This window comes from Lagenorhynchus albirostris, chromosome 10 (genome assembly GCF_949774975.1).
Source record: "Lagenorhynchus albirostris chromosome 10, mLagAlb1.1, whole genome shotgun sequence".
Lineage (NCBI taxonomy): Eukaryota > Metazoa > Chordata > Mammalia > Artiodactyla > Delphinidae > Lagenorhynchus > Lagenorhynchus albirostris.
In genome coordinates this window covers 77,767,825-77,785,673 of record NC_083104.1, presented here as the reverse complement: position 1 = coordinate 77,785,673, position 17,849 = coordinate 77,767,825, and the positions used below count along the sequence as shown (strand labels likewise).

Genomic DNA, 17,849 nt, shown 5'->3' with positions numbered 1-17,849 from the left:
TTCCTCGTTCTCTCAACCGGCTCATAAATAAAAATGTTAAATAGCACTGATCCTGGCTCGTCCTGTTCCCTGTGGCATTTGCCCAACTGGGTACACTGTCATTTATCTTGACTTTGCCTCCAGTTTCTTGGCTGAAGTCCTTCATTACTTCAAAGGTAATGTAGTTTCTGTTCATTGTTGTCATCATCTTTAAAATTAACTATATTTCTAAATACTTCCATTGTCTTTTCTTGGTGACCGAAACATGCAGTATTCTCTCCCTCAACATTCTAAGTAAGTTTCAAGTGGTCTCTAAGGTGAATCTTCAAATACCATCCTCTTAAAAAACTTAAGCCAGAGATGGTTAAATTGTCAATGCATCCTCTTTGGTTCTTCTTTTGACATCAAGGAAAGTGACTGTTTGGCTCATGGGAAAAAAATGAACGATATTCCTAATCCCATTCGCTTTCTTCCACCTTGTGCTCAAACACCAACTCCATCCTTGTCTTCTCTCCTTTCTTAGAGAATCACTGACATACATCTGAAGCAGGTGTACCATGGCCATCTAGCGCCCCCTGGGACTGCCGAAGAGGATACCTGATGGGATAAATCAAGGTGTGCTTCCCAGGGAGCCTCGCCAAGCCACTCTTGCCCTGGAGGCAAACTTGTCAAGATTCCCCCTTTTGTTTTTGAAAACTGGTTGCCTGGAATCCAGCTTCAGAGAGGTAGTTTATTTTAAGATGACAATTATTACAATGAAGTTCCAAGATCTCTGAGGATGCATGCCTTGAGAGGTGGACCACTGATGCATTTCCTGCAAAACAGAACGCTGCCATAGATATCCAAGTCAATTTTTCTAGGTTTCAGTTTAAATCAGTCATTCAACAAGTATTAATTCCAGACCCAGACACTATTCTAGGTGTTGAAGATTGAGTGAACAAGAGGAAAACTTCCTGCTTCCAAGGAGCCTGAAATTAAAGTGGAACAAAATAAACTAATAAACAGGAAAATGCTGGTGGGTTGTCAGGTGGTGATAAGTACTACATTAAGACAAATAAAGCCGTGCAAGAAGTGAGAACGATGTGTGGGGAATGAAGTGGCTATTTTAAGCAGGATGATGAGGGAAGGCCTCCCTAAGGAGCAGCATTTAATAGGGATCTGAATGAAAAGGAGAAGCCAGTCCAGTGAAGATCTGGGGGAAATGCCTTCTAGAGGTGAAGTTCAGAGGCTTGAGACAGCACTGAACCTATCACGGCCAAAGAACAGCAGAAGCGTCAGTACAACAGGAGCTGAGCAAGACAGCAACAAGGTCGGAGAGACATGGACGGACAGCAACAAGGTCGGAGAGACATGGACGGAGGCCGGATCATGTAGAGCCTCGTGGAGACAACTGTGAAGGTTAGTTTCCCATGCCTGTCATCATAAATTACCACAAACTCGGTGGCTTCAGACAACAGCACATTTTTCTCTCACGGTTCTGGAGGCCAGAAATCTGAGATCGAGGTGTCATCAGGACTGGTTCCCTCTGCGAGCTCTGACAGAGAATCTGTTCTGTGGCTTCCTCTTGGCTTCCGGAGGCTGCTGCAACCCTTGGCCTTCCTTGGCTTGTAGACACATCACACCAGCCTCTGCCCTTGTCGTCCCATCACCTCCTGCTCTATGTCTGTACGCCCCAAATTTTCCTCTGCCTTTCTCTTTATAAGGACACCTGTCATTGGATTTGGGGCTCACCCTACAGCCAAGATGATCTCATCTCGAGCTTCTTAATTTAATTACCTCCACAAAGACTCTTTTCATATGCACAGGTTCCGGCAGTCGGGACAGATATTATCTATTGAGTGGGGACAGGAGGCACTGTTCAACCCACCGCAGGGAGCCAGCGGAGGATCTGAACAGGGATTCTACCTGACCTACTACGTTTTACAGGATCACTCTGTCTGCCACGTAGAGTATTCCGGCAGCAGCAACGGTGAAAGCATGGAGATGACAGTTTCCCATGGATTCCACTGCTTTCCACCTAACAACTGTGGACATGAGTGATGGGTCTGTCAGGATACTGACACTTCTGCTTTTACACATGTTGAAAATGTCCAACATTAAAATTAGAAAAACAACTCAAGAGGTCCAAAGTATATATAAACTATGAAACAAATGCTATTTATGCTCACACAGAAATCTGGAAAACAAAAAAAGTATTAGGATAATTTTACAAAATTGCTCATAAGGCTGCCCGTTAGGGTTCTCCATTGTATCAAGTACCAAGTGCTGGAGAGGCTGGCTGACTGCTTTTAGGGACTGTTTTTTTTTTTTAAGTTATTTTTTTTTAATTGAAGTATAATTGATTTACAATGTTGTGTTAATTTCTGTCTTTTTTTCATTATGGTTTATCATAGGACATTGAATATATCCCTGTGCTGTACAGCAGGACCTTGTTGTTTATGCTTTCTGTATGTAATAGCTTACGTCTGCTAACCCCAACCCTCCCCCAACTCCATCCCTCCCCCAACCCCTCCTACTACAGGACTGTGCTTTAATCTGAGTGCACCAAATGAAATGAAGAGCTTCTGTGAAGCTTGAACAAGTTGATCTTTGCAAATGTTTTTCCTTGGGTCTCTGCATGTTGCCATATCTCCAGGTCAAAACAGAAGCACTGGGGCTTCCCTGGTGGCACAGTGGTTGAGAATCCACCTGCCAATGCAGGGGACACGGGTTCGAGCCCTGGTCCGGGAAGATCCCACATGCCGCGGAGCAACTAAGCCCGTGCGCCACAACTACTGAGCTCACATGCCTAGAGCCCATGCTCCGCAACAAGAGAAGCCACTGCAATGAGAAGCCTGCGCACCACAACGAAGAGTAGGCCCCACTCGCTGCAACTAGAGAAAGCCCGCGCGCAGCAATGAAGACCCAGCGCAGCCAAAAGTTAATAAATAAAATAAATAAATTAAAAAAAAAAAAAACAGAAGCACTACTCAAGAAACACATTTTCTTTGTGTAAAGCTGAATTTCAGTAGGTACCTGCAGATGACCAAATCTGGGTCCAGGTGTGCAAACCAAGTGTTTCAGTGCAAGATGAGCTTCCACAAAGACACCCAGATTGAAGCTTTCAGGCTTTCATTGTAGGGCCCTTGCTTCACTGGGATCTTCTTCTCCCCTCCCCCTCTACCAGATACATTAATACCATCACTGTCTCTTCTAGGGGCTAGGAATTTACCCTCTTCTGGAAAATATACCAGCTAAATTAAAAAATTGAGAGGGGGGCTTCCCTGGTGGCACAGTGGTTGAGAGTCTGCCTGCCGATGCAGGGGACACGGGTTCGTGCCCCGGTCCGGGCCCCAGTCCGGGCAGATCCCACATGCCGCGGAGCGGCTGGGCCCGTGAGCCATGGCCGCTGAGCCTGCGTGTCCCGAGCCTGTGCTCCGCAACGGGAGGGGCCACAACCGTGAGAGGCCCGCGTATTACAAAAAAAAAAAAAAAAATTGAGAGGGATCCACAGAATTTCACAACCGGCACAGCCATTTGGGATCGTTACCCCAAATAAGCTGGGAAACTCAGCTGTGGTGATGGGCAGGTGAGCTCTGCTGAGCTTCCACCCGGAAAGTGGAAGTGTCTTTCCACAGTTAAGTGCTGTCATAATGAGCTCACAAATGGTTTCCTTCCTGCATCTTTCTGGCTGTGCCTCTGCCTCAAACAGCTGTAGCATTTGTCCCTGGGACTCCGAAGACAATTTCCCCATTCTAACAAGATTTTGCTCTTGAGTAAAATAATTTTTCTTACTATGGCTTTAAATTTTTTTTTTTACATCTGTAATCAGTTTTCAGCGAAAGCTGTTTTTTTTCCCCCTCACATTCGGAAGTGATTTATATTAGGCATTAAAGACAAACATGGACATTTTTATTTTATTTTTTTATTTCCTTAAGCAAGTAAGCAAGAGAAATCCAACAATAACTTGGAGTAGATTTACAGTTAGTTCTTCCATCCTTTCTCTTGCCCTGGAGCCTGATGGGACTTGAGTGTCCTTGGAGGAATGGCAGAGGGAAATGCTAGGGGCCAATTGCTGATTTTATCATTCAAACACAAAATTTGTTACACCACTTTATCAGTCACAGGGAAAGCAATTATACTGTGGTTCAATTTTCCACTCAATGGCTGTACTGGGGATCAAAGTCAGTTTTATGATGGGAAAAAAAATGTTTTGCTATTTTATTTGTTACTTAAAATAAAGAAGTACCCTTATTATAATGCTTTCTGAGGTTTTTCCTAACCCCAACCTCTACTCCTTCATGAGATACAGTGGATTATTTTGGTTTTCTCCCTCCCTTTGATTAAATAATCAGTTTTCTTCCCATCCTCTAAAGTGTATTTCACTGTAGAAATGAAATTGGCACGGTTTAAGGCAACATAGCATTAGGACTCTAATCATAGGCACGAAGGGCAAAACCTGCCCTACGCTATATATTCTTTTCTAGATGGGTACTTTTTCAAAAGAATCAGGCATTGTAATGGTTTCTGTGCGCATGCATGTATTGTTATGTGTTGTTCTCATGTTTACTGTCACTTGTCTTTCACGTGAGTAATTAACATATCTTTCAGCTGTATTTATAACTCCTTTTTTTTGCTATAGAAAGTAAATAGTTAAGTGGGATTAGGTGTGGAGGAGGATTCATAGGAAATTCTTATTAAAAATCATACATTTGAATTCAGCAAATAGGGTATTTTCTCTTTACCGTATTTTTCTCTTATTGTCTTTCTTTTTATTGAAGAAATTCAAGTAAGTAAAATTTAAACTATCAATACCAAAAGAACTTATAATTTTTCTAGAGATCTAACTTTAGGACTAGTTGACCCTTTTTGTTTAAAAGTTCCACTTTTAAACCCAGAAATCCAGTAATGGGAACCTCAAACAACTGTGCTGTGGGGCTACAGTTCAGAGAGCTAAGTGAAAACTAATATTTTTATTGAATACTCATTCACATTTGTTAAGAAAACAGAGACACGTGACAGATATTTCCCTCTCTCAAACTATATCCAGTTCACCCTCACATTGCTAGTTGGTTTCAGCTTTTACAATTTGACTGCCATCACCTTTATTTTTTCTGGTCTCCTGCTAATTGCCTCCAGGCTCGAAGAGTCTTATAGCACATCCCCTGAATCCAGGAGCAGAGAATTCTGGAATCTGCTGTAGGTGAATAATTGTGGCAGTAACTGAGTGATGGTCTGGCTACCACGGGACACTTCTGTGCTCACGTGGAGCTTGGGTGATGGCAGGGGAGGTGAGTGTGAGGCCCCATAAGGGTTTGCAAGGGGAGGCAGGTGGGCTGGCCCTGACGGTAGCAGCACCACAGGCTGGCTGGTGTCGGCCTTCCTCACTTCCTTTCTGCCCATCCTTGGTGCTGTCTGTCTGGGTCCTTGTGCTGTCTGTCTGGGTTTTTGAGGAGGCTTAGGGTGAGTGCCAACTTTGAAAGTGGGAGAATCTCCCTCTCTGCGGTTTCCCTATAGATTTCCCCACTTTTATGAATTTAACGTGCTTTCTATATAATGGTGAGCTTTATGACTTGGGGCAATAATCTGCACCTCACAAAAACATGCGCACGTGAGAAAGACATTTCTGACAACTACAGCTTCTGTTCGTTGAACGTTTATTATGTGCTAGGTCCTGTATGTACACTAGCCATCATATCCTTGGAGCAACCCTGCAAGGCACAAATTACTACTCTCAGCTTTTAAGATGAGAAAGTTGAGACCCTAAAATCTATTTAAACTACGCTTTAAACTGTTCCCCAAACTATCCTTAGAACGTGTGCTTACTATATGGTAAAGAGTATACAGATAACAATATTAACCAGTCCAAATGCAACAGTACTCCTCATTTAATCTTAAACACCATCTTCCAAAGCTTCAAGTTCATTTTTCTACCTTTATGTACACCAAATGCTCAAAGAGCTCTAATTAATTTGACCTAAAATTTAACTTACTTTGGCAAGGCAGACTAATGCAAATTTAGCTTGTCCATAGAAGTATTACTGCAGAGACAGTGCTCTGAACCTCTGAAAACATCAACTATTAATAAATTTATTATCTTAATAAATGTATTTAAAGCTGGCAGTTACTTTGCTACTATTTTGATTTGTACTAGCATGAAATTACAGTTTTATTCTATTAAACAAAATGCAACTTTTTCAATGTAGTCACTGGCATAGTGACTAAGTACTGTTCATTAAAATATTTTTTTAACATCTTTATTGGAGTATAATTGCTTTATAATGGTGTGTTAGTTTCTGCTTTATAACAAAGTGAATCAGTTATACATATACATGTGTTCCCATATCTCTTCCCTCTTGCATCTCCCTCTCACCCTCCCTATCCCACCCCTCTAGATGGTCATAAAGCACCAAGCTGACCTCCCTGTGCTATGTGGCTGCTTCCCACTACCTATCTATTTTACATTTGGTAGTGTATATATGTCCATGCCACTCTCTCACTCCATCCCAGCTTACCCTTCCTCCTCCCCGTGTCCTCAAGTCCATTCTCTACACCTGCGTCTTTATTCCTGTCCTCCCCCTAGGTTCTTCAGAACCATTTTCATTTTTTTAGATTCCATATGTATGTGTTAGCATATGGTATTTGTTTTTCTCTTTCTGACTTACTTCGCTCTGTATGACGGACTCTAGGTCCATCCACCTCTCTACAAATAACTCGCTTTCATTTCTTTTTACGGCTGAGTAATATTCCATTGTATATATGTGCCACATCTTCTTTATCCATTCATCTGCTAATGGACACTTAGCTTGCTTCCGTGTCCTGGCTATTGTAAATAGAGCTGCAATGAACATTGTGGTACATGACGCTTTTTGAATTATGGTTTTCTCAGGGTATATGCCCAGTAGTGGGATTGCTGGGTCATATGGTAATTCTATTTTTAGTTTCTTAAGGAACCTCCATACTGTTCTCCATAGTGGCTGTATCAATTTACATTCCTACCAACAATGCAAGAGGGTTCCCTTTTCCCCACACCCTCTCCAGCATTTACTGTTTGTAGATTTTTTGATGATGGCCATTCTGACCCATGTGATGTGATACCTCCTCGTGGTTTTGATTTGCATTTCTCTAATGATTAGTGATGTTGAGCATCCTTTCATGTGTTTGTTGGCAATCTTTATATCTTCTTTGGAGAAATGTCTATTTAGGTCTTCTGTCCATTTTTGGATTGGGTTGTTTGCTTTTTTGATATTGAGCTGCATGAGCTGCTTGTAAATTTTGGAGATTAATCCTTTGTCGGTTGCTTCATTTGCAAATATTCTCTCCCATTCTGAGGGTGGTCTTTTCGTCTTGCTTATGGTTTCCTTTGCTGTGCAAAAGCTTTGAAGTTTCATTAGGTCCCATTTGTTTATTATTGTTTTTATTTCCATTTCTCTAGGAGGTGGGCCAAAAAGGATCTTGCTGTGATTCATGTCATAGAGTGTTCTGCCTATGTTTTCCCCAAGAGTTTGATAGTGTCTGGCCTTACATTTAGGTCTTTAATAGATTTTGAGCTTATTTTTGTGTATGGTATTAGGGAGTGTTCTAATTTCATTCTTTTACATGTAGCTGTCAAATTTTCCCAGCACCACTTATTGAAGAGGCTGTCTTTTCTCCACTGTATATTCTTGCCTCCTTTCTCAAAAATAAGGTGACCATATGTGTGTGGGTTTATCTCTGGGCTTTCTATCCTGTTCCATTGATCTATATTTCTGTTTTTGTGCCAGTACCATACTCTCTTGATTACTGTAGCTTTGTAGTATAGTTTGAAGTCTGGGCACCTGATTCCTCCAGCTCTGTTTTTCTTTCTCAAGATTGCTTTGGCTATTCGGGATCTTTTGTGTTTCCATACAAATTGTGATTTTTTTTTTTTTTTTGTTCTAGTCCTGTGAAAAATGCCACTGGTAGTTTGATAGGGATTGCACTGAATCTGTAGATTGCTTTGGGTAGTATAGTCATTTTCACAATGTTGATTCTTCCAATCCAAGAACATGGTATAACTCTCCATCTGTTTGTATCATCTTTAATTTCTTTCATCAGTGTCACAAAGAAAGAAAACTACAGGCCAATATCACTGATGAACATAGATGCAAAAATCCTCAACAATATATGAGCAAACAGAATCCAACAGCACATTAAAAGTATCATACACCATGATCAAGTGGGTTTTTTCCCAGGAATGCAAGGATTCTTCAATATATGCAAATCAATCAATGTGATAAGCCATATTAACAAACTGAAGAATAAAAACCATATGATCATCGCAATAGATTCAGAAGAAGCTTTTGACAAAATTCAACACCCATTTATGATAAAAACCCTCCAGAAAATAGGCATAGAGGGAACTTACCTCAAAATAATAAAGGCCATATACGACAAACCCACAGCAAACAGCATTGTCAATGGTGAAAAACTGAAAGCATTTCCTCTAAGATCAGGAACAAGACAAGGCTGTCCACTCTCACCACTATTATTCAACATAGTTTTGTAAGTTTTAGCCACAGCAATCAGAGAAGAAAAAGAAATAAAAGGAATCCAAATCGGAAAAGAAGTAAAGCTGTCACTGTTTGCTGATGACATGATACTATACATAGAGAATGCTAATGATGCTACCAGAAAACTACTAAAGCTAATCAATGAATTTGGTAAAGTAGCAGGATACAAAATTAATGCACAGAAATCTCTTGCATTCCTATACACTAATGATGAAAAATCTGAAAGAGAAATTAAGGAAACACTCCCATTTACCACTGCAACAAGAAGAATCAAATACCTAGGAATAAATCTACCTAAGGAGCAAAAGACCTTTATGCAGAAAACTATAAAATATAATTTTGATTTAGAAGCTTAGATGTCAAAATAAGTAGACCAACTGTTTTTCCTTCCTATTATTTTAATGAACCTAATGCTGGGTCCTATTCATCTTGTGATAATCCAGTCAATCAATTAATAATTTACCTATAAATGGTCAGCTCAGGCCAGAGGCAAAAACCTTATTTTGGTAGGACATTGAAAAAATAGGATAAAATATCTAGCTTTTTAAAGCAGGATTATCTAGATGAAATATGGTGAACATAATCCTAACTATTGCCCTATGTTCCCAATGGGTTGTGTCTACATATCAATTAGTTGGCTGCCATGACACCAAATTCTTAATTTAGTGCAATATGAGATTGTAAATGAGGCTAGTTCTCTTTAGTGTGATGCTATGATGTATTTTAAATCACATTTTTAAACTTCCTTTGAATTGTGAACCAAATTTTTAAGTGGTCTTTTTAAGACGTTTCTTCCCATTTTATATAATTATACATTAACTCTGACATATAAAAGCTCCAATTCTAGTAAAAAACACGAAACTGAATACCTTGCCAACAACTTAATTACCCTCCCAATTAAAAAAATAATAATATGCAAATATCCAAATTTAGAAAGTAATTGGGGGAGCTGGTAGTGATTATATTTCTTTAGAATTTTTCACTTTACCTACAGGACAATCGATGTTTTAAAATTCCAGATTGTTCTTACTCATTTATTTTGGCACTTTACTGCATTTGCATTTTTATTATCTGCTCACCTGTTTTTATTCCTTACTGTGGAATGCCCTTCTGAAGGGCAAGATCCAGGACTTTCTTATTCTTTCTTACTCCAGTGTTTAACACATAAGGAACTAAAATACTGGTATCATAGTGAAGCAATTAACTAAATACAGTTTGAAACAAATTTTCAGAAATACATATACATAAGTACATATAGCAGTGTTTTCTTTTTTCTTAACTCCTATACATCTCAGATGCATTAAGATCTGTTTATAAATTAGCTCTCACTTTTCTGAAAAGTCTCTTTACTTCTTATAGAAAACACATAGGGTAATTTTTCATAAAGAAATACTATGGAGCTAAATTCTCCCCCTCTGAGAAAATGTTCATAGAAGCACAGAAAGAATGAACTAAGTCAAACACTTTCTTCTACAGCTTTCAGAGCAAATACTGTTTTCTGTCCTTTTCCCTTTGGCAGCACAAAGAAGTAAATGAAAGTAAATAAATAAAATATTTTACTCCCATCCAATGCTTTAAGTCCTACAATCACAAACTTATATTTACAAACACTAGATTTCAAATAGCATCATCGGTCAATAAGGCTGCCATTTCAAGCTTAAAAGCATAGCTGATGAGAGACATGATGATTGCTTAAAATAACCTAAGGGTATGAAAACTAAAGTGGAGAAAGAATTACTTAGGCATAGCTAAAGCATAATTAAAGAGAGATATAACTGGATGGAGAAACACTGTTTTAAAAAAAAAACGAAGAAGAATTTCAGAGAAAAAAAATCATTATATAAAAACCCCTCAAACTTTCTTAACAGTCTATTGGGCTGTGGAAGTAGTTCTAATGGAAAGAAGCAGGAAAAAGCCAGGAGTGCTTAAAACTAGACCAAAAACTACCAAGGACGAAACAAGGGTGAGGACAACCTTACACAGGCAAGAGACGTATAAAAGCAATTAAATAAAGTCTCCTATTTTTAGGAGATCTTAAGAGATTTTAGGAGTCTCCTATTTTTTTTATTTTTTTTTTTTGTGGTACGCGGGCCTCTCACTGTTGTGGCCTCTCCCGCTGCGGAGCACAGGCTCCGGACGCGCAGGCTCAGCGGCCATGGCTCACGGGCCCAGCCGCTGCGTGGCATGTGGGATCTTCCCGGACCAGGGCACGAACCCGCGTCCCCTGCATCGGCAGGCGGACTCTCAACCACTGCGCCACCAGGGAAGCCCTGGAGTCTCCTATTTTTAAGCATCTTATTTGAAGATATGAAATCCTATTGTTTCTTCTAAGTGGATTTTCCAAGAGAATATGCTAAGCAGAGCACCGATGAATAATTTCGAACAGCCCTTCAAGTAAAATCCTAATTTTCATCCACAAAGTTAAAAATTATTTATGTACACACACCTTCTAAAGTTGATATTCTATTTTATCTTAAACCATATATACTCTGTTTTAAATAACTAAGTAAGTAAAAGTCAAACTCTTTGGACATTTTTTCCCCCAATCTATTTCCCTCCATATATAACCCTACTTAGAGCAACAGAAAAATGAAGATCCAATGTTTTTCCTCCCCAGCTATAAAAGCACCAAGATTCTTCAGCCTGACAAATTGAAATGAGTTAAAGGCATCTCCCACATGGGAATCTGTAGCCCTGGCTCATGGTCGGAAATAAATTTTTCAGTAAACCTGCACGTAGGGTAAGGAAGGGAAACCTCCCTGATTTTTTTTCCCTCCCTTTATCTTTTATTTCAATTGAGGGATAAACAAGCAAGAATATTCTCTCTTTTTCATCTGAATTTCCAAAAGACAGTACTTCAGATAAAACCAAGAAGATTCTAGATGATCCAGAAATTTCTGAATATAAGGAAACAATTGTTATTCTGCCATAGGCCAACTAGGTTGGCTCCCTGATTGTAATGACATCCAGTTTATTTACAATGTATCACAGATAAACAGCAAACACTACATTTATATCTTTTTTTTTTTTTTTTTTGCAGTACGTGGGCCTCTCACTGTTGTGGCCTCTCCCGTTGCGGAGCACAGGCTCCGGACGCGCAGGCTCAGCGGCCATGGCTCACGGGCCCAGCCGCTCCGCGGCATGTGGGATCTTCCCAGACCGGGGCACGAACCCGTGTCCCCTGCATCGACAGGCGGACTCTCAACCACTGCGCCACCAGGGAAGCCCCTCCCCACACTTTTTAAATCTATCCTGAGTCCCTAAATATCCCTTCAGCCTTTATCATGTCAACAGAACCCACCGAGCTTTCATAGTTCATTGGTCTATGGCGGGCTGGAGTATATTGATTTGTAATGTTCTTCAGTTATTTTCCGTGTTTACATAGTTTACAGCAACAAGCTTTTCAGTGAGAGCCATCTTTTATTCCTCTAATGTACCTCCCACAGCACCTAGGAGTGTGCATCATGTATCATCAATTACCTACAAACTCTTATCAAACTGAATTGACTTGAAATGTGTCTTACTCTATTTTGTAAATATATTTCAAGCATAAGGGATCAAGTATTACATAGTGGTGCAGCAAAACTGACTACATATGTATAAAATCCCACCCCTGAGATTTCATGACAAGGAATTTATGAATTATATTACACAAATTATTCCATCTTATAATTTTGTCTATTAACCTCAAGGGGATGTTATCAGTTGTGGAAATTTTTTGACAGGTTGTCATATTTCAATCCAAGTTATAACAGATTCTGACACTCCAAAAAATCTTGACTTAATGTGCCAGAAATAGACAGTGACTGTCACTGATGGTCTTGTTTGTTCTGAACTAAATTCATTCCTCAGGGTCATAGCATTACATCTCAGCAATAAGATTTCAACACTGGTTCTGATCCAGGTCAATGAATAAGATATCATGCACCCAGGCTTTACATAGAAATAATAAATGAATTGGGTTTTCTCCTTTGCCTATCAGGTTCTTTTCCACCTCTACCTCCCAATAGTTTAAGGGAAAAACAACTGCAAAATTCTAGATAGAACTGGGAAGGAATAATTTCTTAAAACCTAATTCTTGTAAGTCAGGCATAAGCTTAGGGTACAAAACAAAACAATAATAATAAAATTGTAAGCTGTGCTGTATGATTTTGGTTATATTGATATAAACTGAAGAGCAAGTAGTCATTTAGAGCATTTCAACGCAACTACAGTGTACTTTATGTGGTAAGCAGAACAATGGCCCCCAAAGATGTCTATAACCTAATCCCCAGAACCTGTGAATTTGCAGACATAATTAACTGAAGGACCTTAAGATATCCTGGGTTATCTAGGTGGGCTCTGTGTAGTTACAAGAGGTGGAAGAGGGATGCAGAAGAATGATGGGAATCAAAGAGGGATGCAACTACAGAAGACTGGTCAGAAAGGTGCTACAGTGCTACCTTTGAAGATGGAGAAAGGAGGCCATGAGTCAAGGAATGTAGGCAGTCTCTTTGAAGGCGGGAAAGACAAGGAAAATGATTCTCCCATAGAGCCTCTAGCAAGTAAAGCAGCTCCACCTCCACCCTGATGTTAGCCAAGTGAGACCCATGTTGGACTTCAAAGATCCAGAACTGTAAGATCATACATTTGTATTGTGTTAAGTAACTAATTTTGTGGTAATGTGTTATGACAGCAATAGAAAACTAATACATGACTCTACCTGCATATAATGTTATCTCTATGAAGGCATGGCTTTTAATCCATTTGCTGCTCCTTTGCAAATTCGAGAATGGTGGTTGAACCCTAGTACACACTTAGTACATGTCCTTTGAATAAAATATTGATGCAACCTTTTATATTTTACCAAAACAGGCCCAGTATATTATCTACCCTCACTCTCACAACAATCTAATTCCTTTTATTTAGGTATCATCAGCATCTCCTGAATTTTATAGTGAGGGAAATATTTAGTAATTTCTTCAACATTATCTAGCTGTCAAAAGGTATGGTCAGGGCTTGAGACAAAGTCATTTGACTTTCAATCCAGTGATCTTCTCACTACGTGATTACCCAATCGCAGTTTCTAAAAGAAAGAAAATGGATTGGCCAATAGAACCTTCATTTTAGTTCAATCTGTGACAAGGAACGTGTCTCTAAAACAGGCTAACACTCTCTTTCTAATTCCATTTGACTTTCAAGATAATTCAAATTAGGGATTAAATAACAACAGCACACCTTAAAAGAAATGTCTTGCCATTCTACTTAGAAAGCTCATCATTCAATGAGAAAAGGTGCCCCAGGTTCTTTGTCCAGTCACAGAGAGCACAAGCATCATCTACTGCGGTTGCTCCTAGAACCAGGCAGAGTAATTAGAGGGAAAGCAGCCACAGCTCTGCTGAAGAGCTACCATAGAAGCCAGAAGTCCACACCAGAGGCAGACAGGCCCACTAGCCCAGAATCAGGCCTCCAGGCCACTTTGTGTTCAGGAATCCTATTTGGGTCGTCTTTGATTCCATCCGACATTAGTGGCTGTCGTAGTATACTGCAGCATAACATACTGCCCTAAAACGTCCTGAACTAAATCAACAATAATCAGCTGGCATTTCTCATGGTTTCATAGGTCATGGATCCGAAAGGGCACAGTGGGGATGGCTTGTTTCTGCTCCACATCATCTGGGACATCAGCTGGAAAACTCAGGAGGCTGAGGGCTGTAGTCATCTGGAGGCTTGACTGGGGCTGGAGGATCCGCTTCTACTGTGGCTCACTCATGCAGCTAGCAAGGCCATGCTGGACATTGGCAGAAGGCCTCAGTCCTCTCCACATGGGTCTCTCCATGGGGTTGCTTAGTGTCTTCATGGGATGGCATCTGGCTTCTTCTAGAGTGAATGATCCAAGAGACCAAAGCAGAAGCTGCAAAGCATTTTATTACCTGAAGTCACATACCATCATCTCCACAGTATTCCATTGGTCACATAAGTCAGCCCTAATTCAATGTAAAAGAGGACTGAACAAAGGCATGAATACCAGGAAGCAAAGATTATTAGGGATCATTTTGGAGGCTGGCTGTCACATTGACACAATCAAAGCACTCTGCTCTCAGGAAACATCTTAACAGGTCCCAGAACCAACAACACTATCTGCTCTGCAAAAATAGAATGATCGGGCTTCCCTGGTGGCGCAGTGGTTGAGAGTCCGCCTGCCGATGCAGGGGACACGGGTTCATGCCCCGGTCCGGGCCCCGGTCCGGGCAGATCCCACATGCTGCAGAGTGGCTGGGCCCGTGAGCCATGGCCGCTGAGCCTGTGCATCCGGAGCCTGTGCTCTGCAACCAGAGAGGCCACAGCAGTGAGAGGCCCGCGTACCGCAAAAATAAAATAGAATGATCAGGATCACATGCCTTGTCAATCTTAGCTTTCATGCATACCATAGGAAGTACTTTTCCTCCTATGAGAATACAGAATATTAATTAGTCAAGAGAGGCTAGGAAGGAAAAGGATTGATCGACTGTAACAAATAAAACTCCAGATTTCAGTGGCTTAATACAATAAAACATGTTTTCTCCTTTTAATTAATATTGCATAGAGCAATGAAGGTCAGTGGTCCTGCTGGGAGTCTTGTAAGTGATAAATCAGGAATCCATTTTCTGTCCACAACTACCACTGTCATTGGGGAAAGGGAAACAAGAGTGTGGAAGTACTGCCCAGGGTGATTTATAGTCAGACTTGAAAGGAGTGAACATCATTTTTACTGGATCTCAGTTGCGTGGACCCAACGTAACTGCAAGGAAAGTTGGGGAATATAGTCCTTCTCAGTGCCCAGGAGGAGGAAATATGATTAGTGGGAATCTAGGCAGCCCACTGATAGTTCTGTGCCACACTGAGCTCTCTAAGGGGACCCACTACCTTGATATTGGAGATATCTTTTTAAAATATGTCTTAGCTGAGGGAAGATTGCTGCCATGTCCTGCTCGTCATCTGCCATCCAAGGAGCGGAATGGAGTTGATTCTCCCCTGCAACGCCCATGAGCTGGCCCACCACCGACTGAACGTCTCCGTCACCAACACCAAGACCAGAGAAAACTACTTAGTCTCCAGTTTTCCTTCGGGGGGGACCTCGTTAAGAAGTGGGCGGATGGAGGCTTCACCATCTGCCTTCCCATCCTGCCTATAGGCCACCATTCAGTGGATGATTGGACATCTCCCTGCAGGACAAAAGGCAGCTGGAGCTCTATGTTAATAGCGCCAACCAGGACATACTGTTCAGGGTAAACTGGGTGAGACTTAACCAAGCCCTTCCCCCATCAAGCAAGAGGATAATGGAATTATTGTATCAACATGGCTTTGATGATGCCATCAAGTTTTTACTTAAAGAAAGTTGGTTTGAATAGAATGTTTAAAACTTTATAATGCAAAACACATTTCAGACTGTTTTTGATGGAGGTTTCTAATGAAATCTTTTTTTTCAAAGCCTAAAAGAAATGTCTTAGCTGATCATATTAATTCTCTGTTTTAGAACTATTACTCAGGATAAAGACTAAGGTCCACAGCAAGGCATCCACAGCCCTGGACGTCTGGCCCTGACTACCTCTCCTGCCACACTCCCAGCCATTGCCACCCTCCCCTCTTCACTTCTGAACTCTTCTCTTCCTTGTGGCTCCGTTCACTGCTTTACGTGAGCCTTCGTTCCAGTACTGGCTCTCAGTTGTAAGTGACTAAAGCAAGTGCTTTAACCTCTCTAAGCCTCAGTTTCAACATTTATAAAATGCAGAATAATAATATCCACCTCTGAAGATTAAGTGAGAAAACGTATAAGGCACAGCACCTGGAGCATAGGAGTAACTCAATAAATTCTGGTTGTTTAGTTAATTATTCTCCTTCCATTTTGCTATGTTGTCAAGCCAATGTGCTTGAGACTGATAGTATACCACATTAATTATTATTATTTAATACAAATTTCCTATTATTTGGAAAGGAAGTTTGACAAAGTGACTGAAATCTCAGATTCAAGCTCAGTCATTTTTCTTGGATTTAATCCCACCTTTACCACTTTCTTGCTCTGTGAGCTTGGAAAAGTTATTTAACATTTTTTGAATCACAGTTCCCAGGCCTGTTAAGTCTGTTGAGTAAAGATAATAATTATACCCATTTCATAGCATTTTTGTGAGGAGCAATTGGGATAATAAATATGAAATACTTTTTAGTTTCTGGTTCACAGTAAATGCTTAATAAATAATAGCTATTATTACTTTCACTACTACACTTAATTAATCCCTACCATGGGCCAAGTACTACTCTAGATATTTTATCCTTAAAGTAGTCTCTTTTTTAATGAAAAAAATGTGGAGCTACCAAAAGTTAATTAATTTCCCCAAGATCACACTGCTGTTACATTTAAGTCGAGTCATAAAGACAAGACAGTCTGACCCTGGCATCTGTGTACTTTCCATCATGTCACTATTTCTCCCAAATTCAATGCACATTTCCCCAAATGTATGTGTTCTCAATAAGGGTATCTAATCATAATAAAGGCACATAACTCTGCTATGACTTTAGCAGAACTGAAACCTTGCTTTCTACAATTAGAGTGAATGTAAAGTCTAGAATACAAACATATTTCACTGTAGCATGAGTTCCAAGGGACCCACCCTGACATATCCTTGGAGACGTTGCCCATGGATGCCAGGCCAGCTTTTCCGTGCTCCCATAAAGAAGCCAAGGGGCATCATGGGCCCTTTCCAGTTTGGTTGGTATTAGAACTGCTTTAAAAAGTAATCCAAGTTCCCTCTAAACTTGTTATTCAAAGAAACTACACTTGCCCTGCCACGGGCTTTGTTTTGTCAGTACCTGTCCTCTGAAACATTTCAGGTGAGGTCTATGCGCTGCCAGGATCCTCACGTGCAAGTGTAACCATCAGTGGCTCCAGCCAGTAAATCATTTAAGGCATGTATTTAAGGCATGATGCGTTCCTGAGTATTCATTTTATTTTGCTTTGTTTACTATGGTGTTTTGGCCTGAAGTGGTCAAAATAGATGCTAAAACGTAAAGCTCTTTAAAAGAGGACTCTTTGATGTACCCAAGGATTTATCATCCCAGTAATGACTGATGACTTCAGGGTATTCATCTGTTGGCAGAAGTAAATCGAGAAGTGAAAGGTTACCTACCCATCCTTCCCATCCAACTTTAAGTATAACTTCTTTCCTGAGGTCTTCTCTGGTAATTCCAAGTACACAGGGACTATGTGTGGATTAGCACTGCTCATTCTACACTTAGCTACAGAGTGACTCTGGATCCTATTCATTCAATCAATATTTATTGAACACTGTCTATGCCAGACAATGTTCTAGACACTGAGGATACATCAATAGGTAAGACAAAATC

General features: G+C 40.4%; 1 pseudogene; it reads left to right on the top strand.

Annotated features, from left to right (window-relative positions):
- The first annotated feature begins 1,299 nt into the window (after positions 1–1,299).
- LOC132527913 (patatin-like phospholipase domain-containing protein 4) lies at positions 1,300–15,859 on the top strand (annotated as a pseudogene).
- Positions 15,860–17,849: the final 1,990 nt, after the last annotated feature.